Raw genomic sequence first — 26,502 nt, 5'->3', positions numbered from 1 at the left:
AACACTTTGTGTTATTCTACTTCTTTTTATTGTTCAGACTTGTACAGCACAGCTCCTGGCTCCTGCCAGAAGCAAAGGCTTTTCCCTGCTACTCCAGGCCACAGTGACTGCTACAATCTACATTGCACAGCAGCTAGTGGAGAAATAAAACATGGCAAAGAGACCAGTGGCAAGGTGTTACCAAACAGGAGCTGGAACTGTCTCTCTTGATCAGAATGAGATAGAGAAAGAAAGAAAGAAAGAAGGATTTCTGTGTGTGCACTGCAATACTGGTGCCCCCTTTGGGAGTCACAGAAAAAGGTTATTGGTGGGGATGGTGTCAACAAGTGAAGCCCAATTTAATCATATTTGCTTTGAATTAAAGGGGTGGCAAGGTTTCCAAGCATGATTTTTGCCTTGGGAAAACTCATTACTGGCTGCTTATACAGTCCTGTTAGATAGAATAACCTTCACATTAGATGCAGCCTTAGTAATAATCCCTGTTTTTGTAGGAACTAGAGAACTTATTCCTTTTCTACAGGGAACTGTCCTCCCAAGACATTCACATTGGTCTGTCTGACCTACACAAATGGGAAGACCTAAAAGAAACTGATGCATTTCTGGAGCAAGAGCTGGGAGCTACAAAAGATATCCTGAAGTATCAAGGAAAGCACTGAATTTAAGCAACTTAGCCGCATCCTTTATTTTTCAAGAATTTGGATTTTAAAAGGGAATGCTGGCTTTACTAAATGATTAGTTTTTAACATGCGTGAAAATGCTCAGAGGCATGGAGCTCACCTTGAATACTCTCTTGAAATTTAAAGTTCTTTGAGGGTTTGGGGGCTTTGGCTCAGACTGACTGAAAAATATTCAGAGCATAAGTAACATTTTAAAAACTGAACCATAAGTGTTTCCATCTCTGTTACCAAATCCTAAAAATTAGTTTTACCTGAAGTGATATATTTAATCTTTTAGTGTACAGTTGGTTTCAAAACAAAGTAGTTAATTTAAAAAAAAAATTGTTCCTCTAAGAGGCTATTCTTATTAAAACTATTCATAACTAAATTCACTTTTTTGAATAAATGTAATTATATTTTTCTCCCCCAAAGGGAAGGTAATTATAAAGAAAAAGTATTTTTGTTCATGAAGAGATTGATTAGAAGAGACTTCATTATATCCAAATATTAATTTATTTATTGCTGAAACATATAACTGTTTAGGAGTTGATACATTTCTTTCGTTTCCAGCTCGCCCTTATTAATTATTTGCAAAGATATATATGGTATGTGTACTACAAAACCTGGTAACTTGCTTCTGAAAACATAGCTGGAGGAAAAAAAAAAAAAAAATTGTTGATAATTTTGCAAGTATTTCAGGTCTTAGCCTGAACTGGCCAAAAAATGTCTGAAAAAAATGATACATGACTGTTAAGATCACATATTTATTGAAGAGTCTAATGTTTAGAGCATTCATATTTAATTTAAGAAAACCTGATTCAATTTATTAAGATGCCCCAGGAGACCTAAAACTATTTGCTAGAGGATTTTCTTAAACACCAAGCTGCAGTGTCTGAGGAAGATAAACAATTTTATGAGCTTATTCATTGACTGTTTTAAGACATCCTTTGATATATGGAAGAATGGATTTGAAGCTTAACCCTCTGTTTTCAGGTGACCTTTCAGTCTAAATCGCAGGCTTTTGCTGACACTTTTGATATCTTGAGCAACATTCAACACTTTATTGTTTAGAAATTCTATATAAAGTTCAGGAACCAAAAAAGTAGACATTTAAACTTCCTAAATCTCCACCTGCTTCTAGAAAGCTTTCAGATAGTTTGATCAAATTGTTCAGAAAAAGGGGTCATTCAGTGTCAGAGGGCTTAACTGATATAGTTTCCGATAAAAACAGTCCTCATTTTAAGAGAGTATGTAGTCTCAGACTTTCATTTTCCTCAGCATTATTAATAATGCTCAACAGAAACTATAACATTCCACTTGGTGTAAAACACTTTAACTTGGGGTGTTTTTAGCAGGAAGAACAAGAAATGCATACATATTTGCCTTAAATAACTGGAGTTTAATAGAAGATTTATGTTACACAAAAAAATAATTTACTCACTTATCCCTCATTTTTTATATGACAACATTTATTCTTTTATTAATCTTGAATTTATTTTTGATAGAAAGATTAAAGAGGACAGTAAAACTCTCCTCACTAACCTCCCATCTGTTAGAACTCTGAAGGGAGAGGTAAATTGACTACTGTGGTATATGTGGCTCATGAGCCTGTAGAGAAATTGGCTGTGGGAAAGAGACCAACATTTTAATGAGATGAACAGCTTGAAAGTATGAATATTTTCTGTCTTCTATTTTCAGAGCATTAATCCTCATCATAATTTTGACAACAGTTTCACATAGTTCTGATTTGAGTATGTTTTCTGCTCTAGACAAAAATATAATAACGTGCTTTATTATTATTAGATATACTTTTTTATCATGAGCTCTGTGATACTTTGTGTAAAAATCCTTCATACATATCTGGGTCAATTCATATTTTATAAGTTAAAAGACTGAGGTGAGGCTGATTTCGACCCTAAAATAGTGTTAAATACATGCTAGGAAATAAAATGTGGCAGTATACCTAGTCTTCCTTGCATGGATGTAGTACCATTTGGAATTAAAAAAACTAGTACTCTAGTTTTTCAGATCCAAGACCCGAAGAAATGCATAGCAGCTTGCATGTAAGGGAAAAAGAAACTGCTTGCTGATACCTTAGTGGCAGCCTGTGTCTGTTGTGGGCATATGTATCAGTGAGACTTGCTTAGTGAATGAAAAATTACTTATCAGTAAGAACTTCAGTATTTAATTAAGGTATTTGTAAAATTTTTTTGAAAAATTTCTGACTCATCTGCACAGTGAAAATAGTTATGCATGATAATTTTAAGCACTTAAGCTTCTGCTGTGGTACTTCAGTAATAGATTTGGCTTTTTAAAACAATAGATTTTTTTTTTCTCCCCCATATCTTAAGCATTAGAAGTACCTTATTTTAATTATCTTTTTTTTTTTTTTCAAAGAAACTGCTCCACATATAATAGTTGGAAGTTACAACTGGCGAATATTTACCTCATCTAGGGGTTGTGATCTCTATGGGATGACATATCCATTTTAGCATGTGATCCATACAAAATACTGAGAACTGTTTTGAAAAAAAAATTGCATCAATTTGCAAGATAACATATTCTGTACTTTTTAAGGTGACTTTCAAAATGGTTTGTGTTTATGATCATTCTTAAGTTACCTAAAATATTAAAAAAAACCCTGTAGGATAAGAAGGGTTATGTAAAACTGAATGGAGAAAGTTTTAACCAGATGATTTATACATGATATATCTTTCATTTGATTCTTTTCTTCATAATAGGAGACTTGATTTAGTAACTGTGACATTTTCATAATAAAACCAAAACTGAAACTTAATTTAAAGGAAGCATTTCTAATTTGAAATCTTTTCTGTTCTGAAAGCTTTATAAACTTACACTTGTGTCATGCAGTGTTTCATAGGAATTTTTCACCCATGCCTCAGAGAGCTTGCTCTGTCCATTAGAATGACACAGACAAGAAGGAAAGGGAAACAGATGGAGGCCTAGAGAAATAAAGATGATGAAATGTTACACTACTTCATCAGAAGAATGTACTGATGCCCTTCTCTGGGGAATGATGTGTCAGAAAATGAGGAAGCAATAACAGAAGAACTAGTTTTGAAGAAGGACACTACAGTGCACTCAAATAATTCCATTTGAAGGAGAGGGGGGATGAAAAACAGAGCTTGACAGTAGCAGCAGCAGCAGAAGACAAATAGACTAAAAGGATATGCGGAGTATTCAAGACAGAAAGAGAACCGTGCAAAAAATCAGATACCAGGAAGGAATTATGAATTACTCATTCCATTGAGAAAACTGAAGATGGAATTAAGAAAGAGGAGTGACAGTGAAAAATACTCAGGGCAAGCATGTGGAGAGAAAGGCCTTTATCACAGATATTGGAAGAGAAGAGAGCTGTGTCTGTGGTTATTACTATCTTTCATATGGGAGAAGACAAAAATTGTCTTACAGGGCTATAGAAGAAAGAGGCAGATTTTGAAAAGCAGTGTAAGATTATGAAATGGAGAGGAAAAGTCTGATGATCAATAAAAAATAGAATATGAGGATTTTAAAATTGTGACAAAATTGATTCTATAGTTTTGATTTGGGGAGTTGAAGAAAAATGTGTTCAGCATAAATGAACAAAAATTTAATCTGAAAGCTAAAGTATCCTGTCTCCCTGAAAACTCAGCTTCTGAGCTTGCTAACATAGTTTTCTAAGGACTTTCCCAGGACAGTAACTGTAAACATAGATATGTGTACATTCTTTCTGTTACACGTCTTGTGATGGGCATCTCTCATGGCCAGTGCAGTGAGAAAGTGTTATCCTGACCACCCAATCCCTGGCCATGGTAAGAAGCCTATAAATCCTGGGAGGAAAAATAAACTCTGCTCCTTCTTTCACCACACCTCGACCTGTGTCCATGTGATCTATTCATCTTCAGTGGCAACAGTATCCTATTATTTTCTTAACCTTGTGACCCCAATGCCAAATTCTTCAGGACACACTTTTGTGATTTTTATTCCTTACTGATTCAGATAGTTTCTGTTAAGTATACAAAAAAAAATTCCTTTTTATCTTTTCATATCAGGACCAAATTCTGCTGAGAAAAAATTATGGAATGCCTCTTTTCTTTTTTTTTTTCTTTTTTTTTTCTTTTTTTTTTTTCTTTTGCTTCCACAGTTATCAACCAGTTTGGCATTCACATGTAGCAGCACCTGACAGTTCACTGGTACTGACACAGATACTGGTCCTGTCTGACTAGTGGGCAGAAGTACTGACACCTGGGGGAGATGGGTCTGTCTATAACTGGTGATACTGTCAGCTGCAGGTTAAACAACATCTGTCACCTCACATCTGGCTGCACCTTATTCATGTAGTCAATCAAATTCAGGGTAGATAAATGTGGAAGTCAGTACTCTGCAGTTTAGGAGGAAGATTGACCTCACCTGTATCCCAAAGTACCTGCAAATACCTGCAAGAGAAAAAAAAAACAAAAAACTTCTGGCAAAAAAAAGATACGTATTTCTGAGCATCAGGGAAGAAAGAAGCCTGGTTGTCTTGATGGTCTGTTGGCTCTGTGATGAGGCAATTAGAGCCTTCCAGAAGAAATATATCTCCTCAGTGAGCACTGAGCAGAGGGCAGGTTAGGACAGGTAGGGAGACTGCAGAAAAGGAGAGTGGCACAAGTCAGAGCAAACATGAGCAAAACTGAGAGAATGCTGAGAAAAGCAGGGGGCAGACAAAGCCAGGACTCAGAGATTGCAAGCACTCTAAAATTACCCGTAGGAAATCACTGAAATAAGAGCACCTTTATCATATTACTTTTCTTAAAAAAGGTTAATGTCAGCCCTCTGAGAAAAAAAATCTGAATAAGTAAGAAACTTCATTTGTATGTCACCATAATGATTTTCTTTTTTCCTTCTGTTGCTTCTTTATTCTCTTTTTTATTTTTATTTTCTTTTTTCCCCCTCTTTTTCTTTTTTTATAGGACACTAAGTCTTTAGTCTACAGACTCAAATATTGAATTTTGGTGCTGTATTCAAAATGTCACTCTAATACGTGGGTGGTAAAGAGGTCCCAGAAAAAGACATATATTAGCCATATATTTCTTGAAAACTTATTTGCAAGCCATAACTAATATTTGGAAGGGTGGAAAATAGAGTCATATCTGCTTTTTCATTAACTGTCCACTACAGGTCTCTGATAACAGAGTTACCTGACTAGGTTTGCCTCTGATTTGACTATATATCTGTTTCTGTGTTAAGAAATTCTTTCTTCAGTGCTGCCTCAGTAAAAATCGTACTGTTTTAAAGAAAGTAGTTTCTTATTTTAATAGTGACTCCTACAACAGTAGAGCTGGCATGCTTTTCCTATTGAGTGAAAATTCAGCTGATCAAACCAAAGAAAGAAAACAATTTTAAGAAACTAGTGATGAAAGGAGTAAAGAAAGAGAAGATTTTATTTTTAACAATACCTGCTTGAATAACTGTCCATGCAAAAGCAGAGACGGTGTTTAAATGGTGTTGATCTTAACCTGCTTTCAAGAAGAAGAGGGAATGAATTCAAAATGAATGTCTCTTTGTTTTAACTCAGTAACAATTTTCTCTAGGCCAAGTCCATGTCACAGCTTGTTACCTGTTGAAAAGTTAAATTGCATGCAATTTAATTGCATGCCTAAATAGGTAAGCAATTGTCAGTGTCTACTGTGAAAAATCTCACCCTTTTAAGAAAGTAGTACTAAGAATCAATATAAGGCAGAGATATAACAGAAAAAATAAAATATTATTTAGATATATATTTATTTTATTTACAAGTTCATTCCTAGTTTATGCCCTTACAAAGCAGTATTTTGAAATTGCATTAACAGCATAGTGTGAGAATATTTTTTTTAATGACTTAAAACTACATATAAGTTACAGACTATTTTCCTTGAGAACTCTAGTGATAAATGTATTGCAACCAAGTGGAAAACATATTCCTTTTCCTGCTGTGATTGCACATTTGTACTCTTGAGTGCAGGCACATGTATTTGCAATTTCTTCCCGACAGCTTGATTAACCTTGAAAAGTTACAAAATAAAAAAAAAAAAAATAAAATAAAGGAAAAGAAATTTCATAGTTAACTTTTGAAATATACTTGAGAAAAACTACAAACCTAATATTCAATAGTTTCACTGGATTTCTCTATTCTTTCTATTACATAATGTTTCATTTTATAAAATTAATAATGTCAAAATACTCTTATTTTAGTTAGAGGTTTAGAGAAATATACAGAATCTGTATTTTAGTCCTTTTATTTGGTGGAGGGGTCAAGGTGGTTTTGGAAGGGGCTGTGTAGGGGGTTTAATGACTTCTGTAAGGAGACACTGGGGCTTTTCTGTGCTGACCCCAGCTTGTTCCAGCCAAGTGGAATGGACCCATTCTAGGGTATGACTCAGCCCTTCAAATCAAGATGATGACACAACGAGGAAAAGTGTACTTAAGAGCAAGTTCTGCCTGGGATAAAGAAGGAAGCCATGTGTGGGAAACAACCATCCAAGCATTAAGGTGAGATAAAAAGGAGTGGGTGGAGGTACTCAAGGTAATGGAACAGAGAATCCTCTGTAACCCACAGAGGAAAGCAGGTTAGAACACATAGATATTTCCTGAATAAACTATACCCCATGGAAGACTCGTTTGGAGAGAACAATGTATTAGAAGAAGGAGCATCAGAAAAGAACTGCTACAGATTGACCACAACCCTGCAGTTCCCCTGCTTTGTATCACTCAGCAGGGTAGATAGCAGGTAGAAGAGTCAGGAATGAAGGAGAAGAAGAGTTGAGCCTAGGAAGAAGAGGTGACATGGGGAAAGGTCTTTTAATATGTTTCTCAGTATCAAATCTAATTGGTTGAGGGGAGAAGTCTATTTTGCTTGCGATGATAATTGGTAAGTGATACCATGTCATGGAGTTACTTTACCTTTAAGAAAAGTTGAGGTTTCTGGGAACTGCCTGGAGTCTTTTCTACTGACCAATTATCGGTCATTGCTGAGAATTGACAGCAGTTTAGGCCATTGAAAAGTGGGATCAACTTGTGAACCCTACCTTAAAGTATAAAACCAGAGCTCTCTTGGCTCTCTTTGTTTCCTGGCTGTGGAGAGCGCAGAGCTCCGGCCTCCTGTTCCCAGCCCAGGCCATGCGGCCGGGCAGGGACAGGGCTGGGCCTGCCGCGTCTCCTGGCCGGGAGATGCGGGCCCTGCGGGGGGTTTTCCCCGGGCTCTGGCCGGGCCGGGCCGAGCCGATCTCTGGCTCAGCTGCAGGGTTTTTGCTGTAACTAAATGCACTAGAAACTGCTGAGTGAAGAAAGAGAGAGAGACTCTGGGCCTGCAGCAGGCTGGGGCAGCAACTACACTCTCCAGAGCAGCCATGAGGAACTCTCCATCACAGATGGCTCCAGTTCCTGCACCGGCCGAGGCCACAGAACTACCTACAACAGCCTGGGCAAGATTTTAACTCTTTCATTACCCAGATGAGACTTGCAGATTAATCTTTTATCCAGAGAGAAAAAAAGAGAGTGATCAACATGAAAAGAGACTTTATAAACTACCAGTGACAGGAAAGGAAAAAAGCTTCAGAAAAGGTAGAGAATTAAGAAGATGTTTTAATTTAGCTGAAATACCTTTCTGTTAAAACTATGGAGATGGACAATGAAGTCCTGAAAAGAACTCCTTTAATTCATGATAGGTATGTAGGGAGGAATAAAGTAGGAATAAAGTGTTCAAAGTGTAAACTTGAGTAATTATGGTATAGTGAAGTGCTGAGACATTTGAAGCCTTGAGAGGCAATGAGAAAACTGTTGTCTAGTGAAGCTCACAGAAGCAGATGAAGAAGACTTTTTTTACCTTTGAATACTCATCTTTAAAAATGCTATCCCTAGACTCATGGCCCATACACACCTCAGGGTGATGTGAAAATGGGAGGGGTGGGCTCTGATAACAGCAGCTCTGGGCAGCTGATATCAGGGCAATGGAAAACTATAACAAAAATAGTTTTCTTGTGAGAAACTCCATAAATTAACAGGAAGAAACTTCTGTTTCTCTACAAAGACTGGTGAAAAGACTGTAGCAAGAGTTGGGACTGTTTTAACCACCTAAGTTCCAAAGTTTTTGTCTCTGTTGTCGTGTGAACAAAGGAATAGTGGGTAGATAGAGGATGAAAAGGTTTTTTCTGGAAGTTTATTTTGGTGTTCTTATTATTGTAGTTTGTCAATAAACTTTGTTTATTCCTTTTAAGTTTTATGCCTGTTTTGCTCTTGTTCTAGTCCATATCTCACAGCAAGAAATAAGTAATTTTCTTAGTTATTGGTTTTAAACCACGACATTCCACAAGATATTTTTCATCTTGTTTTCCTGTCCTCTTGAGGAATAGAATTAGAGTGTAGAGGGCATCTGTGTTGGTGTCTGATAGCCCAGTTCAGCCTCCCATTGCCATGAATCAAGGTATGCTCTGCACTGGTGCATATAATTCATCTAGAGAACAATAGATTCAATACAAGTATTATTAAATGTTGGTCTTAGCATTTATTCTTATCATGTTTAACTGAGGCACAGTAATAGAATGCATAGACAGAACAATAAATTATGTCACTAAACACTTAAACCAGTAATTGAAAAAATTAATATCTTAAATATCTATATCTCCAGGGATTTTCATTTTGATAATGCTTAAGTGGTATGCATTGTTGTGCCAGGATTAAAAAGAACTTTAACAAAGCACACCATAATCTACATATAAAAGGAAGATGAAGGGGAAAGATTAAATAATATAAAAAACCAAGATATTGTAGTGAAGTGATCAAATCAGCAAAAATAATAATAATAATGCTCCTTCTGTAGTCAAATGATTGGTTAGCTTAATTAAATTAATTTATAAAAAATGGAAAAGACCAGGTAGATTCTTATTAAAATTGAGTATAAATAAGTATTTAAATGTAATCAAAATTATTTGGAAAAAGGTGAACAATATCAATGTTCAGAGCAGAAGATGAATACTCAAGATATTAATTCTGACTTCCACTAGAAAGAAAAAAAAGTGTTTTATTGAATAGTTACAAATCATATTTGAAAAATAAATACTTTGGCTGGGTGTCAGTTCTAGAATTTTGAGCACATTTTACAAGCTGCAAACAAGTTTACTCCATGACAAATTTAATTTCTCCTCTCTGAATTGTAATGCTGTCCATGACTAGAAATTTGTATTTAAGATACTTAATAGAAGGCTTTGATCTTTTTTTTTTTCTACTACACATGAACAGCTGAAAAGTGTTGATATTTTTTCTTATATTGGAAAATGTCACATATAAAATAGGATTTCATTATAATTACCTGCAAAGACCAAAGAAAACTAGGCCCTAAATGTTGCAAGTATGCCCCTCTTTTTCCTCCCCCATCCCTGACTACCATGTGTGCATAAATTCATTTTTTGTTTACATAGAAATAGAACTATATTATTGAATTTTCCTTGTTCAGCTTTCTCTGTTGGAAAACAGTGACACTGCACCTAAAAAAACCTCAGTCTTCTGTGTCCTAGCTAATCCAACAGATTTTAAGGGAAAATATTCAGAAAAATGCTATGTTACTGAATTCAGGGTTGTGGGATTAGTTGTTAGAGAAACATCTACAGTTTTCATTTGCCTCAGCACAACAGACAGAATTACTTCAGCCCACTTCCTACTTCACAAGGCTATGGATGATACATTGTTGTCTGCAGTTAATGATGGTGGTATCACCTAACAAGCCCATGTAACAGATGTTCCCTATGTTTTTTGACAATTAAAAAGTAGTCTGGGTATTTATGGACTGAATTTATTCTGTGAACCATTAGCTCAATGTTACCCAAGGCACACTTGAGGGAAGTAATTGTGATGCACTGTAATTATATAAACAGAGATACTTCAAGGTATTTAAGCACTTCACTGCTGTTATCTTCTAATTTCGATGAAATTAGCAGTAATAAAAGAATTGGGTGCCGAGTTTTTTGTAGTGCAAGCTGATTACTAACACCAAAAAAAAAAAAGAGAAAAAAAATTGAAAAGTCAGTCTTGAAACTGTTATAACAAATAAATATGCTCATTAGAAAATCAAGAATCAAAACTAAACCCCAATATATCACTAGCTGCAAACTTTGTTAGGTTCACATTGAAATCTGTGACATGAGCTAGAGAAAAAAAAAAACTGTCCCAAGCTAAACTGTGAAACCTGTGAAATATCAGAGCTGTATCTTTTAATATAGTTTTACCCTGCTTATAATTTTTGACAGTTGAGACATCTAAAGGGGAAAACTTAGAATTGTAGAATGATCTAGGTTGGAAGGGAACTTAAAGATCATCTTCTTACCACATACCTGCCATGGGCACAGACATCTTCCAAGAGATCAGGCTGTTAAAGCTCCATCCTACCTGGCCTTCAACACTTCCAAGTGTGTGGCATCCTCAGCTTCTCTGGGCAACTTGTTCCTGTGCCTCACCACCATTTCCATTAAAAAATTCTTCCTTATAGCTAACCTAAATGATTCTTCTTTCACTGTTAAGCCATTACCTTTTATTCTTTTATTACAGGCCCAGGCAGAAACCTCTCTATTATAAGTCCTCTTTAATAATTGAGACTTCACAAAGATCTTCCCAGAACATTTTCCTCTCTGAGCTAAGCAACCCTAACCCTCAGGTTTTTTTCACAAGAGATGTATTCCGCTCTGACCAGTTCTATGCCCTCCCCTAAGTCTTCTCCAAGAGGTCCATGTTTTTCTTGTGCTGAAGATGCCAGAGCTGGATGTAATGCTGCAGGTGGGGTCTCGCCAGAGGACAGAGGAAGATTCCAGGTTCTGTGTGGATATAGACACTTCTGCAAGCCCAGTCCTTGATAATATAGTTTCTGTAAGAGACAAAGAATTATTTAAAAACTTAACTTCTCTAAGTTCCTGATGATTATACACAGATGTTGCAGTCCCTGAGTTCCATGGCCAACTGCTCTTTTTCTATTTCCCAGGCAACAGATATTTTCTTGAAGACCAAGGAATGAATGATCATCTACAGGTTACCCTGGTTGTTAGTGTCACATTATTAATGTGACAGCAACTGTGTAAGATTCCATTTTTCTAATTCTATTGTGCATCTACTGCTTACATAAAGCTATTGCTATAAAGAAACTTGACGTCAAACTTAATTTTCTTAGGTCATTTAAATGCAAGGCTGCATTACTTCATCATTTTTCGAAAAGCATGACTTTTAGACATTTAGAAATTTTAAGCTTTGACATCAAAATTTGGATGAAATATGCATACCTTCACACAAAGAGATTTCACAGAGCTTCAGTCTCCATAAGAAATTAATTTATGACTCATGTTTGTTGTATCGTGTCTTTTCTGCTCTTTTCTTAGTGTGTTGGCTTTTCTGAGCTCTTCCTAAACACATTGTGCTTCCCAGCATGGAATACAGATTCCACAAGTGTGACCTTGGAGTATGGGCTCTCCTGCAGCCATTGGAGAGTGCAATAGATGGACATTGCAATACTCTAACTGCTACTTATCACAGAGAATGTATTTTATTTATAATTTCTGCTCATTTTTGAATTAAAACAAAAAGTGTCCAGAAATACTGAATAGATATAATCAGAGAGAAGCAGTAAGGACAAATGGAGTGTTCTTTTATTCTAATTAAACTTTCCATTCTTTTGCCTCTGAAATGTTCCCTGTAGCTTTCCTACTGATTCATTTGGAACAAATTATGCCCCAGATAAGCGAAGGCTACTGATAGCATGGAACTGTAATATATGACATTATGACATATTATATGTTACAATATATATTATATCATGTATGTCATTGTCATGGGGGTGGCTTTACCTTTAAGATAGCTTTGGGAGCTAAAGAAGTTGAAACTGCTGGTGGCTGATGGGAGTCTTTCCTCCTGACCATTTATCAGTCATTTCTAAGAATTGACAGCAGTTTTGACCATTAGAAAGTTAAGTCAACCTGTGAACACCTCCTTAAGATGTAAAGCCAGAGCTCTCTTGTTCTCTTTGTTTCCTGGCTGTGAAAGGTAACAGAGCTCCAGCTGGTTCCCATTCCCTGCCCAGGCCATGCGGCCCCGTGGGGCAGGGGCTGGGCTGGGCCCAGCGGCTCCCGGCCGGGAGATGGGGCCTGCGGGGCTTGTCCCGGGCTCTGGCCGGGCCAGGCCGGTCCCTGGCTCGGCTGCAGATTTTGCTGTGACTGAATTCACCAGAGACTGCCAAGTAAGGAAAGAAAAAAAGCTCTGGACCTGCAGCGGGCTGAGACAGCGACCACACTCTCCAGAGCAGCCATGAAGAATTTTCCATTGCAGACGGCTCCAGCTGCTGCTCTGGCAGAGATCACAGAACCATCTACAAAAGCCTGGGCAAGATTTTAATCCTTTCATTACCCAGATGAGACTTGCAGATTAATCCTTTATTACAGAGAAAGAGAGTAATCAACATGTAAAGAGACTTTATAAACTATCAGAGACAGTAAAGGAGCTTCAGAAAAGGTAGAGAATAAGGAGATGCTTTGTAAGCTGAAATATTTTTCTGTTAAAGCTATGGAGATGGACAATAAGGTCCTGAAAAAACTCCTTTAATTCATGATGAGTATATAGGGAGGAATAGAGTGTTCAAAGTGTGGATTTTGAGTAAAAAGTAGAGTAATTGTGATACAGTGAAGTACTGGAACAGAGTGAAGTGAAAATTTGAAGCCTTGGGGGGCGATGAGAAAACAGTTTTCCTGTAGAGCTCACAAAGACAGATGAAGAAGACTTTTGCCTTTGAATAACTCATCCTTAAAAATAACATCCCTAGGCTCATTGACCCATACACACCTCAGAGTGATGTGAAATGGGAGGAGTGAACTGATGACAAGATTTCTGGGCAGCTGGCATCAGAAAAATAGAAAGCTATAACAGAAATAGCTTTCTTGTGGAAATTCCATAGATTAGCAAAAGAAGACTTCTGTTTCTCTACAGAGACTGATGAAAAGAGTTTAGCAGGAATTGAGACTGTTTTAAACACCAAAGTTCCAAAGTTTTTGTCTCTGTTGTCATGTGAACAAGGGAATGGTGGATAGTAGGGGATAAAAGGGTTTTCTGGAAGTTTATTCTGGTGTTCTTATTCTTGTAGTTTGTTAATAAACTTTCTTTATTCCTTTTTAAGTTTTAAGCCTGTTTTGCTCTTGTTCTAATCCATATCTCACAGCAAGAAATAAGTAATTTTTTAGTTACTGGTTTAAAAACACGACAGTCATTATATTACTATATGACATGTATTACATATATGACAATATATGTAATTATAGAACCTTCCATACATTAGTTCAGAAGTCTTTGAAATACAAAATAATGAACCATTGCACTAGGTTCTTCATAAACCTGCAAGTGAATAATATTCCTTATTGTAGGTAGATATGCTTGCATTGAACTAATCATCCTTCATTATTTCATCAATAACAAATATCTACTGATTAGTAGAAAGATGTATTTGTGAGTTTCATTGTCAAATGACAAGTCAAATCAAGTTCTATGAAAGGATAAAGGCTAAAAAATCAGCGTATTTCTTCAGCTGCCAGAAATTCCTGCAAAAGTAAAGGAGCTTAAAGTGGGGGTGAGAAGTTAAAGTGACATCAAATACAAATCCTGAGTCTTTGATTCTTCTGTATTTCTTCCAGTAACCTAAACACCAGTTCAGGAAGCATTTGGACAATGCTCTCAGGCACATGGTCAGAATCTTGGGGAGTCCTGTGCAGGCCCAGTATGTAGGCTTAATGATCCTGATGGGTCCCTTCCAACACATTCCATAATTCAATGTTTCTATAAATCCTGTTGCACTGAGTAGAGTTTTATCAGTGGTTTTAACCATGTTACATGACAAGATATAAATAATTCCACTTTCTGGATACATAAAAAATATCATACAAGAATTGCACTATTTTTTGCATTACACATTGTTGCTAAGGAATAAACAATGTACTGTGAAAGAAAATATGTCCACAAGGCATATTCCTGGTTATTTCAAGTAAGGCCAGCTATTAGGTATCTGTGCTGATCAACTAATTGCAGAAAGGCAATCTTTTATGCAAAAAATTCCCAAAGTTAATGTGACTATCAAACTACATTTTACTCATAACTTCATATCAAACTTCATAAAAAAATTCTGTTAAGCCAGATGTGCCAATTGCAACAATACAGTCAGCTAACAGATAATGGAAAGATGAAATATAGATTTATCTTACTTTTTTTCTAATCAAAACTGAAAGCACTGCCTTTATACTCCATACAGATCTTTCTATTACAAAAATCTTATCTGTCTTCTATTAAATATGTATCCAGAAAACAATTTTATCCCTGATAGTGATGTTACTAGCTGTGGAACTGTGGAACAAGTCTGAATATAAGGAACAGAACGATTTGCAGCTGCTAAAATGAATGTATTAAACCCTCTTTTCACTTTCTATTTTAGTCATGGTTTTGCTGCTGCCAGCACTTTCCCTGATGTGATGCTTAGCAGTGACAATACCAATTGGCACATACACAGATAGATATAAATGTGTGCTTGAGAGACAGGCAGGAGCTGAATAGAGCAAGTAGCAGCATTTGGTAAAGCCAGGGTTATTGAGATCTGTTGTGATTGGAAAGGCTTAAACGAAAATCTTGTGAAAAATATCAGATAAAATTACTTTATTAATTTCAAGTAGAAAAGTAATTTTACTTTATCTTTGCCATAAATATGTTGAGCTTTCTTATTATTGTTTTATATTTATCAAGTTCCCCAAGTAGGAATGAATTATTTCTTTTCTTTTAAGAAAGTGCCTATTCAAAAGATCACAAATAAAACACCTACAATCATCACTCATTAGCTGATGTTCAGACATTTTTATCAACACTTTCCACCTTTTTTAGCAGGAGAGGAATAAAACTATATTTCTTTTCTGAAGTCTGTGTACTCATGCCATCTTTCAATTGCTATAAGTCTGACTACACCATATATCATATATATGACATACACCATATATATTAGAGATATCTAGATTTTACCATATCAGTTATTCTCGTGTAAGTTTTCACATTGTGGTAGAACTGTGAGAAGTCAAGAGAGTAAAGAAAGAAATAGCCTGGGTAGTCTAAGGGATATAGATAAAGGCTACTCCTACAGAGGTTCTATGTGCAATCCGTACTAGGACACTGCCCTGGAATTTAGATGGTTCTGTAAATTGTTAATTTAATAACTGTATTAGTTTAAATGAATGCAGTAATTAAAATGGATTCAAAATAATGGAAAAATTGGGGAAAAGAGAAAAGTTAAAACAGGAAGAAAACTGAGAATGTGCATTTATATGACGTTATTTTAGAAGAAAATAATATAAATCTAAGAAAACCTCCTGTGAAAAATGTTCTTATTTTTAATTAAATAAAATAACACTCAATTCGTGTTATATAATAATATAGTACCCATGCTATAAATTAATATTCCATAGGTTTTAAAACAGATCTCATGAACCTAATTATTTTGTCGATTATTTTTTTATTTGGAAACTGAACACAGACTTCTGAAAGAAAAATATCCTTCATATTTCCAAAGACAATCTAAAAGCTACTTCAGGAAAATAATTTCTTGAATTCTGAAACAAAGATATTTTTACAAAAAATTTTAAGATAAGTATTAACTGGGACAATGCTGTTTTTCTGGAAATATGTAGCCATCATATTTAGTTAAGAATGAATGGAAAACAAAGGTGGGTAAACAAAAGCCTGGGTAGTTTTTTTTTAGGTTTTTTTTTTTTGCTTTATTTTCTCTTAGGGTTTTGGTGAGGAGAGCTTGAGGTTGGTTGTGCATGTTTTTTGCTGTTGATTTGGTTTTTTTAATTCAAACAAAAGCACACTGGTATCTCATTTCTTAATAATAAAATTCTGTTGACTTTGTTTCATATTTTACCTTCAAATCATTATTTTGTTTTTTGTTGTGTTAATTCTCTAAAACATAATTCATTATGATTGGGTTAACATTTCAGAGTATAACAAAAAATATGTACCTGTTTACATTTGCATTACAAAATTTCACGTAAATAAAAACACACTTAAAAATATTAGGGGTTTTGAGATATTTTTTTTTAAACACAGCCATTACTCTCTCAAAAAAAAATATTCCCATGTAACCTTTCTCTTAAAAACTTAAATGGATTTTTTTGTTTTCTCCCCTGATTCTGAGCTATGAAGTCCTTTATTCACTGTAGTTTTCCATTTTTATTTCTTGACTTTCATAAGGACGTCACTTTAGGTAGCCAGACATTAAAATGTTTTTTTTTAATTCTAATTAGAACATTCATAACATTTTATTACCTTTGACAAAGAAAGAACTTCATTATACATACATCTTGGGGAGCAGATGGAAATGTAGTGTGAACAACCACGCATAAAATTTAGATTCCAAATTCTAAAGAGAAGCAACAGAACTGCACTTAAAACAAAGGAAGAAAGGGAAACCATGAAAAACTTATCAATATTTTTTTTTTAAATGTAGAGGAAGAAATAGGGAAAGGGCACAGTTTGTTATGCACTCTTTTTCTTACACAGGATGCATGTATAAGAGGAAAACATTTACAAAGCGTTATTGTATGTTCTTTACTCCCAGTCTTAATTGTCCAGGAACTTGTCAAGCCAAGGAAGGAAAATAACATAGATATAATTTATGCTTCTTGTTAGAAGATAGATGTCTAAATATTCTTATATTGAAATGAAGGAGCAAAAGTCAGTAAAAAGAGAAACTGGTTTAGCAGTAATCTATGTTGCCATATGTCTTCAAGTGTGCTAATGTACTTCTGTGTCATTCTGCCCACATCTTCTTATGTAGAAGTTTTAATCAAGAAGAACCACTGAAGCAGTAAAGTGAATCGTGTTTATTTATAAGAAGTTCAGGATTATCTACTTATCATCACTTCTTAATCCTGTTTTTTTTCCATTCAGCTTCTCTTCAATGGACATATAAATGTATTTCTTGTTTATTGCAGTCTAAATAATTCATGACTGAAAAGGAATGAATATATTCTCATATATTCTATTATATTTATTTTTATTTATTTATTTATTTATTTTTACTCCATTATTTCAACTAATATATGTTTTGGTGTGTTTTTCTTGACTACTTCCAGATTGTCCCTGTGGGATATTACAAGTGCATTTCAAACAGAAAACACTCAAAGCAGATTCTGGCTGAAAATTCACTGCTTTGTGCTCTTTAGTTTTCACACCACCTTCCCCATTGTTACCAACTATCAGATAACTAATCACAGTCAATGATATAAAAAAGCAAGTATCAAGAGGAAAATTACTTTTAGGGGACAGGACAGATTATGTGAAGTTGTATTATACAGGAAAACTGAATTTGTTCATTAGTTTTTAATAACAGGATCACTAGGTGAGCTTGTGTACAGCTCTGAGAGAGGCACAGAGGTGTTGTAGTCATGCTCTATTTACAACATTGCAGCTAATGGGAACCAAGACAAAGGAATGATCCAAATGGTGACCAAAAGCTGAACTTTGCTTGATTGACTTGAAAATATATATTACTTTTCCTGACACCACATATGCTAATGCTAACCAGCCACCACATATGCTAAATGTGCATGCTTTACATGTATGACAAAAGTGTCCCAAACCCCACCTAATAGTGAAGCAACATCAAATGAAACATCACCTTTTTTCCAGCCCTCAAAGAAAACAAATATAACCTAGGGGGGGAGATGTGAAGAAGGGAGAAGGCTCCACCTCTGTATCCTAGGATGGTCAATGAGCTGTACTTATCTCCTCCCTCACAGTAACACCATCAGGTAAGCTATATTTTACAGTAATACTGTTGCTTATGCTTTCTAATATCAGTGTATTTATCAACAGAAATTTCTGAACCTTATCCTGTCATAACTATCACACTATTTGTGAGTCTGAAATCTTACTGAATGTGTCCAGACTTAACATGCAACCTACACAATTTCTGCAAATAGGATTGTGGTTGTGACCAGACTTGCAGTGTAACCATGCTTTTAGTGCATCTGGCACCTTACCCAACTTATAGTGACAAGTTATTTACTCTACTATTTTATTTGTGAAGGTCTCCTGGGGACTCTATCAGACAGATACCATAGTGACAAAGAAAGGGAAACCACCTCTGCACTCACTACATCTACTCTGTTACAGTAATAGCAGCCAACATGTTCTTGGTCAGTTCTTCTTCCTTTGTGATTGGCAGACTCAGTGATGCACCTCCTCTTTTTGGTCCATCTAGTTTCTGCATCACAAATTTGCCTCCTGGACACAGGAATGCACTTGCCTTGCTTGTGCTCACCATCATCTTCTTTCTGTGAAATCTGTGGTTGTCAGATTCATGCAAGAGTCAGCTTCTAAGATGAAGAGATATCTTCTGTCAGCTAAAAAGAAAATATACTATCAGAGTTCAACTTCATCCTGTCCTACTGAGACCTCTGATTACCTTTGATCTATTTAAGATTTTCTTTAGCATTATACTTGTTGAAAAGAGTGGTAGTTGTAATACTGGACAAGCTTTGGCAATCTGTCTGAAGTGTCCTAGGTCCAAGAGATGTAGCAAACCTCTAAAGATAACAGGTCTTTTGAAAATGAGCCCAACGCTACTTTTATATATAATTTCTTCTTTGTGTTTCAGTCAGGTACAGCTGGACCAAATGTCTTCTTTAGCACAAGTTACACCTCTCTGAAAACATGCTGAAGGGTAAAACAGACCTCTTTTTGTTGACAGAAGTCACAAGACCTCTTTAGATCTGTGAGTGGTAAGGCAGAGAGGGGAAAGGTTGAGAGATATGAATGGAGGGGAAGAAATGTAAGTTCATAATCATGTTCGAAATAGCTTTTAGATGTAATTCTTTAGAAATAGATTTGAAGCCTTGTCTGATGTTAAGTGCTGTAATATCCAGAAGCTTGCATTTTGAGTGAGCCTATAAAATTTCCTTGTGTGGAGTTAAAACTTTGTTAGGTAAAGTACCTTATATAACTGAAGCAGAATTTTAATTCTGCAATAATTTAGTACAAGTATTTGCTGACAAAGTTTTTACACCTTCAGAGAGACAAAGCTTAGATCTTGTTTAGAAAATATTTGAAAGGTATATCATTATAATGTATCAGTTCACTGAAAAATCTTAATTTTGCAGTGTTTCAACACAAATATTTTATTTTTTTAAAGTATTTTACAATTTAAATCTTATTTTAAAAACTACAGCTATTCTTGTGAATTACATGATGGAAGTGCTGAGGGCTGACTCTGGATATGTTATACTAGAACATACCATGAGCTCTCAAACACACAGGTTTGAGACAGCAGGATAACTGGGTGAGCACTAAAACATATTTCACAAACATTCACAAATTGTATCTGGTAACAACACTGTTTCTTCCCCACTTTTGCCAGCAGACTCATACTGCCCATTCATGAAATGTTAGCAACATCCATTTTACATCAAACTTCAAAGCTTTAGTAGAAGATAGACAAACATGACAAATTCAGTGTGGAAGCAGAATAAAACAGGAGAAACACTTGCCATAATTAGTGGAGAATTTACTAAGTGAAAGGAAAGCTGCTACTCTACAAGCTTAAAGGGAATACGCAGATAAGGGTTTAGTCCCTGCTAACCTGACTGATTCCTTCATACCAGACCTGGTGAGCAACTTAACATTGGTTATTTGAAGTGTAAAAAACACCTAACAGTTTTTCAACTGCTAACAAGTGCCAAAATCCCTTTGTTGCTAGGAAAAAAAAAATCACATTCTTAGAAGACTGATTCTAATTCATTCCAGTTGCTTAAAAAATTAATTTCAAAATGAAATTATGAGTTGTTACTATAGGCCATTGATAGTTGTTACTGGGTCACTCAATAAGAATTTTTTCTCAAAGGCTGATGTAAATCACCCTTTGCTTGTATACTTTTGGTATTAATTTTTCTGCTGTTACTGTTTGTTTATTTATTTCATTGCTGGTTCCATAAATTGTTCTTGTTTTAACCTTCTCACTTTTTTGTGCCTCCAACTCTCAACTCTATCCCCAGAGTGAGAAAGGGGCGGGAAAAGTTGGGGAACAAGCTAGTGGCACCTGGTTTGGGAGAGTCTCAGGGAGACTTCCCTTATATTTAAGACTTCCGATAACATAAAAAACACAAAATAAATAAGAAACTTAAAAGTCTCGTTTTGGAATAACATCATTAGTAGTCAAAGAAACCAGAAGGAGCACTTTCTAGTCATACTGAACATGAAAAACATAAATATTAATTAAAAAATTACAGATTAGATCATGCAGTTTATATAAAGGTCAACATATTTTTTTAATTTTAGTTGGTTAAATATTAAAAGAATTTTGAGATCATATAAGTTTATAGTGGAAATAAAGCAATTTGAAACTCTAAAGGTGTTCAATTAATAGCATTTTAATACTGAATAATTATCTTTCAGTCTGCCTAAAAGAAAAAACAAAACTACATAGTTATGTCTGATGGACTCTGGAATTATTTCTTTCTAAAACAGTAGTAACTAAGTGGAGTGCAGAATTTTTTGCCAGTTGGTTCTTCTTGTGTTTGGACATAGACTATAGAAGTTTTGTACTCATAACTGTCAACATTTTGATTATCCTTTTATTCTTAAAAAAACCCTGTGTGCTTTATTATGTCTCAAGTGTTAAAATTAACTTCTGCATAGAGAAAACTTGTAAAAAGGAAGTGTGTGAAAGTGTTTTTTTTTAGTTCAGAAAATGAGATTATTTAAAACATAATTTATGTATTATTAACAATGCAGGTGTATGTAATTAAAAAATAGATATTTTTTTACATTGTGCACTGGCATGATTATATATAGCTTTTGTGCAGACACTATAATGTATAAATCTATAATATATCTGTATGTAATCACTACATCTATAATATTTATACATTACAGCACCTAAATTCAGCCTTTTCCGGTGCTCAGTCATCCTCACAGTAGAAAACTCCAGGAAATATTTGTCACTGGGTATGTTTTTGAGGTGTGGCACAGGTCCTGTGGGATTCTACAAGAAATCCACAGGGATTTTTTTGAGTCTCCAACTCTGAAAATATTCAAAAACCATCTGGACATGGTCCTGGGCAACTGGCGCTAAGTGGCCCTGCTTGAGCAGTGGAGGCTTGGACCAGATGACATTCAGAGGTCCCTTCCAGTCTCAACCTTTCTGTGATTCTGTTGTCCGTGGTATAAATACAAAGACTCAATACAAACAGTTGACCCAGCAACAACAGTCTTTTCCTGTATAAATGCTTACTTCTTTAAGATTTTTGTATAAACTTTTGACCCATCTCAAAGGGAATATTAGAACAATTAGTTTCTGAACTGAGCAGACCTGAAGGGAAATTCTAACAGTTGAAGTCAATAACAACTGCAGTTAATTTCAGCATAATCAGTATTCCACTGAGTGGTTTTTATCTAAAGAGTACAGATATGATTAAATCAAAATGTGTTTTTCTCATTCAATAAAAGGCATTTACAAAGAGAAAGACATTTCAGTCATTGCAAGATTATTTTTATTTTTTTAATAGATTTGGAAAACATTCAAAATTTAGACTCAAACAGGAATTTTCCCAGTAAAAAAACATAGGAAGTCAAAGGAAAAAAATGTTTTCTACTGAAATGTACTTGAGTTTTTCTTCACTGTCTTTTTTTCATCCCATAACCTTGTTTGATATTTATTTCTACTTTGTGAAAATCACCAGTTTAAAATTTACTAGTGGTTTAACACAATGACAGAGGGAATTACATTCCCCAATAACTGGCAAATTGTCCTACTTGCTGGATGGTCCAATGTGATGTTCACACACAGAGGCTCAAAATAGGAAGGATATTCATATAGAATACAGTTAGAAATAGGATTTAGTAAGAGGATTCAGTAAGAATGTAGGACAGTCACAGTAGCATTCAGTGTGACAAGTATAATGACCACCTTCTGCTAATACTCAATCTATCCCATTTTTTATCCCATTTTTTCCAAACTTGTTCTTTCTGGGTTGGTGCTGATCCCTCCAGCATTCCATAAAAATTGCTGCATAATCTCCAGAATCTCTTCTCTACTCCAAAATAGCTTTTCCCTCTGCCCCATACTAAGTCTTATGTCCCTTAATGCAGCATCTCCCCTAGTTTCCTTGGATTTACCCACTTATCAAAATGTTTGAATGTCATACAGTGACTTTCAGCTGCACACTTCTAGAAAGAATATAGAAAGATGAAATTCAACTGTTTTTGTTGAAAAATGATGTGATATTCATGCTCTTTGACAGTTGTTAAAAAAAAACAGACTTCAGAATGCACATTACAACATTCACTGCAAAATCAAGGTTAAGTTTGGTTACTGCTATGTAGATCAAGCATTATGTTCTGAAGCACCACTACTATTCTTTTAGAAGAATATTTTACTGAAAGCAGAGGCCTGCAATAGCTCCAAAGTAGCAATACACTGATCAGAACACAATTCTGCTTGCCTTGAACACGAATAGAAGTATATTATGATAGTTGATAATTATGATAGATATAACCGCAATATAGAAATAGTTTGTAACACCATAAAGGCAAGCTTAGGAACAATCTATAACCATTTTACTTTAGCTTGTGACATCAAAAAACCAAAGATATATGTAGCTCCAGGTAGCAAAAGGTAACTATATTTTTTGCATATTGGTGAGAAAAAAACAGTTATATTAAAAAAATGAAACCAATCCAAACCAAAGATTCTCTTGAACAATTTGTTGAAATCTTTGTGACAAATCAGCTTTTAAAAAGGGACTTTAAACACAATAACTGAAGTTAGATGTAAAGAGTTATTGAGATGGTGATGCAAAAAATTCTTAAACATGTCTAGGTTAGTGTAATTTTTCTCTGAAGATTGTTGATATACTGCACTAAAACATTCTGAAATGAATATTTTAAAAATATTCCTACAAAATTATTTTCTAAATGTTTCTTATTAAAATTGAATGAGTTATATAGTTATGATTAGAAGGAGGAGATTGCTATCCATTACATTTGTTACTGTTGTTTCAAAACATATTTAAAGAATGTAAGAATGTATCAAATTAGTGAGAATTTTGATTATGCAGTTAACATTAAGTTGTCAGGAGAAAAACAACAATTGTTTGCTTGTCAAGGTCTCTTGATCAGGTCTCTTTTTCTCAAGAAGATATAAATACTGAAAATTGCTTTAAAAAAAAAGTCCTAATATCTTTCAGTAATCTAAAAACATACATAGACTATCAAAAATTAAAAAAGGTAGAGTAGTACAGGCAGAAAGTTCAGAAAAAGGAATGTGAGTCAAAATTGACTGCAAAACCTCTTGTTTTTATCAAAATTATGCCATGTTGACGCTTGACAATCTGTCTCAAAGCATTTTTTGAGATGACTAGAAAACACACTTCTAAGTATTTGAATGTATAAGAACCTACCTAGTTGATAGACCAAAAGAAAGTAGTACTTACTCTGTCCAGCATTTTATTTGGTAGTTGTAGCATTGTTGCTATTTACCAGAACCAACCGTCAGCTAGAGCGCAGAGATGAAACACAGTGAGCAGGTGTGTCACTATGGCAAGCTACCACACCCAGAATTTTGGCCCAAAGCTATAAATAAATCTACTCCTCATCAGAGAAAACCATCCAAGAGGTCATTTTTTGCAAGGCCTAGGGAAACTGAGAATGCTACCATTTCTGAAGGCTTTATGGGCTTAACTGTGATTAAAAGTGACAACCAACTTTCCCTCTCAGCTGTGTGCTGAAATGACCTTACTGCAGCGTGCCTGTATATTCATATATTTGCACTGCTAACTCTGCTTTGCAGAGATTGTTAGTGATAATTATTGTCTGTAGTCTTTCATGCCAAAAATATAGCTAAATATAGTTCATCAATTGTTAATATTGTTTCTGTTTAACATAAGGGATCCTGAGAAAAGAATTTGATCTTACTTCTTAATTTGTGCCATTTACATTTGTTTCTGACAAAATATGCCTTTGGCTATAGAAAATTAGTATTAAACAAAAATAATAAATATGTTGTAGTGGCAGTCATTCTAACACTGAAGGCTTGAAAGAGCAAAAAATTTCAGTATGCCTTAACTATAAATTTTGATTTTAAAAAAAAAAAAATCTGAAACACTCTTTTTATTTTTCTTCTAGTATATGGGAAAATAAACCTGACAAAACCAAACCACAAAACAAAGCGTACAATCGCCCTGCTTAGCAACAGTGAAGAGTGAAATAATTCATGAAGAGATAATGAAAGAGAAATCTCTCATGATTTACTTCTTAAGTACTTACTACTTACATTTTTCATCTATATAAATCTATCTTATAGCCCTGTGTAAAAACATATTAATAATAAAGCACAGTTCTGTAAGAATGCATATTTGAAAGTTGAGTCCCCTAGTAGTTAAATTCAGTCTTTTGTACTTGTGCTTGGACTTGTAAATTTAAATGCACTTTTGTTTTTTTCCCCAGTCATTCTTCTGCTACAATTTTTCAGCCAGAGTGGTTGCAGAAAGCTTGAATATGCACGTACATTTGCACATATAAGCACAACACCAACAATATTCAGCTGACTGGGCAAGGACATAAACCTATTAAAAATGAGGAAACTCTGGATATGAGAATTGCATAGTCAGTAGTTATTATGTCTATGCTGTTCTATTATTTAGACACAATAAATGTAGTATGATCTTCATATGTATTAGGGGAATAGAAATCCAGATTTGCAGGTTCAAAAACTTGAAAAAAATTTAGGGTTATATTCCTGAATTAAGAGGATTTCAGGGTTTTATTCAGCCATCCATCTTTAAGTTTCTTCTGTCATTACCATGTTAATAGCTTCTCATATATTTCTGACCACTTTTACCTTGACCAAAGTAAAAAAATTCTAGTTCCTATATATTGTTCATCAAATTATGTCTAGAAAGAATCAACAGCCTCACTGTAAACAAAATTTCCTTCCCAAATAGCAGATGTATTTCTGTCCTCCCAAAATTATTAGCTTAGTTCAACACATGTATACATTTTTTCTGTAGTGCTTTACATATTCTAAAATGAAACACAGCTGCTTTAGAAGTTGCACAAACATGTCTTATTATTCCCAGAGATTCTCAATACTATATTATTATTATTATTATTATTATTATTATTATTATTATTATTATTATTATTATTATTATTATTATTATTCAGAGGAAGCTTCATGTGCAAGATACTATTTTTTACTATTTTATTATTATTTTTACTATTTGGTAGTATGAAGAAAGAATTTAACTACCACAGAAAGAGAACACCTGGCTACGGAAGTAATTCTCTCTATGGTATTAGATCAAAAAAGTGGAAAAAATTTATTCAGTGTAATGCCAACTTGCTATAGCAATTTAACCTCTTAAGCTTCTTTGACTACGTAGTGAGCTGAGAAAAAGTGAGACTTCTGTTAACTCCAACTAAAAACAAGTATTCAGAAACATAAGTGTTCCTGCCATGGAGAAAGTAATGTGAAACCCTTCAGAACTTTCATGTCATAAAGCTGCTAAAAATGTCTTTTCAAAATGTTTTGATACAGATCCACAGCAAGTGTAAATCAGTATAAATTTATTGAATTAACATATTCCATAATGAGACTTTGTGGCAGGAATACATATTAGACTGCACAAGGTAAATGGGGACGGAGTATGATGATGCAGAAAATCCCTAATTCAGTGTTGGAGGTTGGACTAGATAACCCCACCAGCGGTCCCTCCCAACCATACCCACAGAATCTCCCAATCATCCATGTGATTCTGTGGTTCTGTTACAATTT

The sequence above is a fragment of the Parus major genome, chromosome 1 (assembly GCF_001522545.3).
Source record: "Parus major isolate Abel chromosome 1, Parus_major1.1, whole genome shotgun sequence".
Classification (NCBI taxonomy): Eukaryota; Metazoa; Chordata; class Aves; order Passeriformes; family Paridae; genus Parus; species Parus major.
This window is presented reverse-complemented; position numbering follows the sequence as displayed.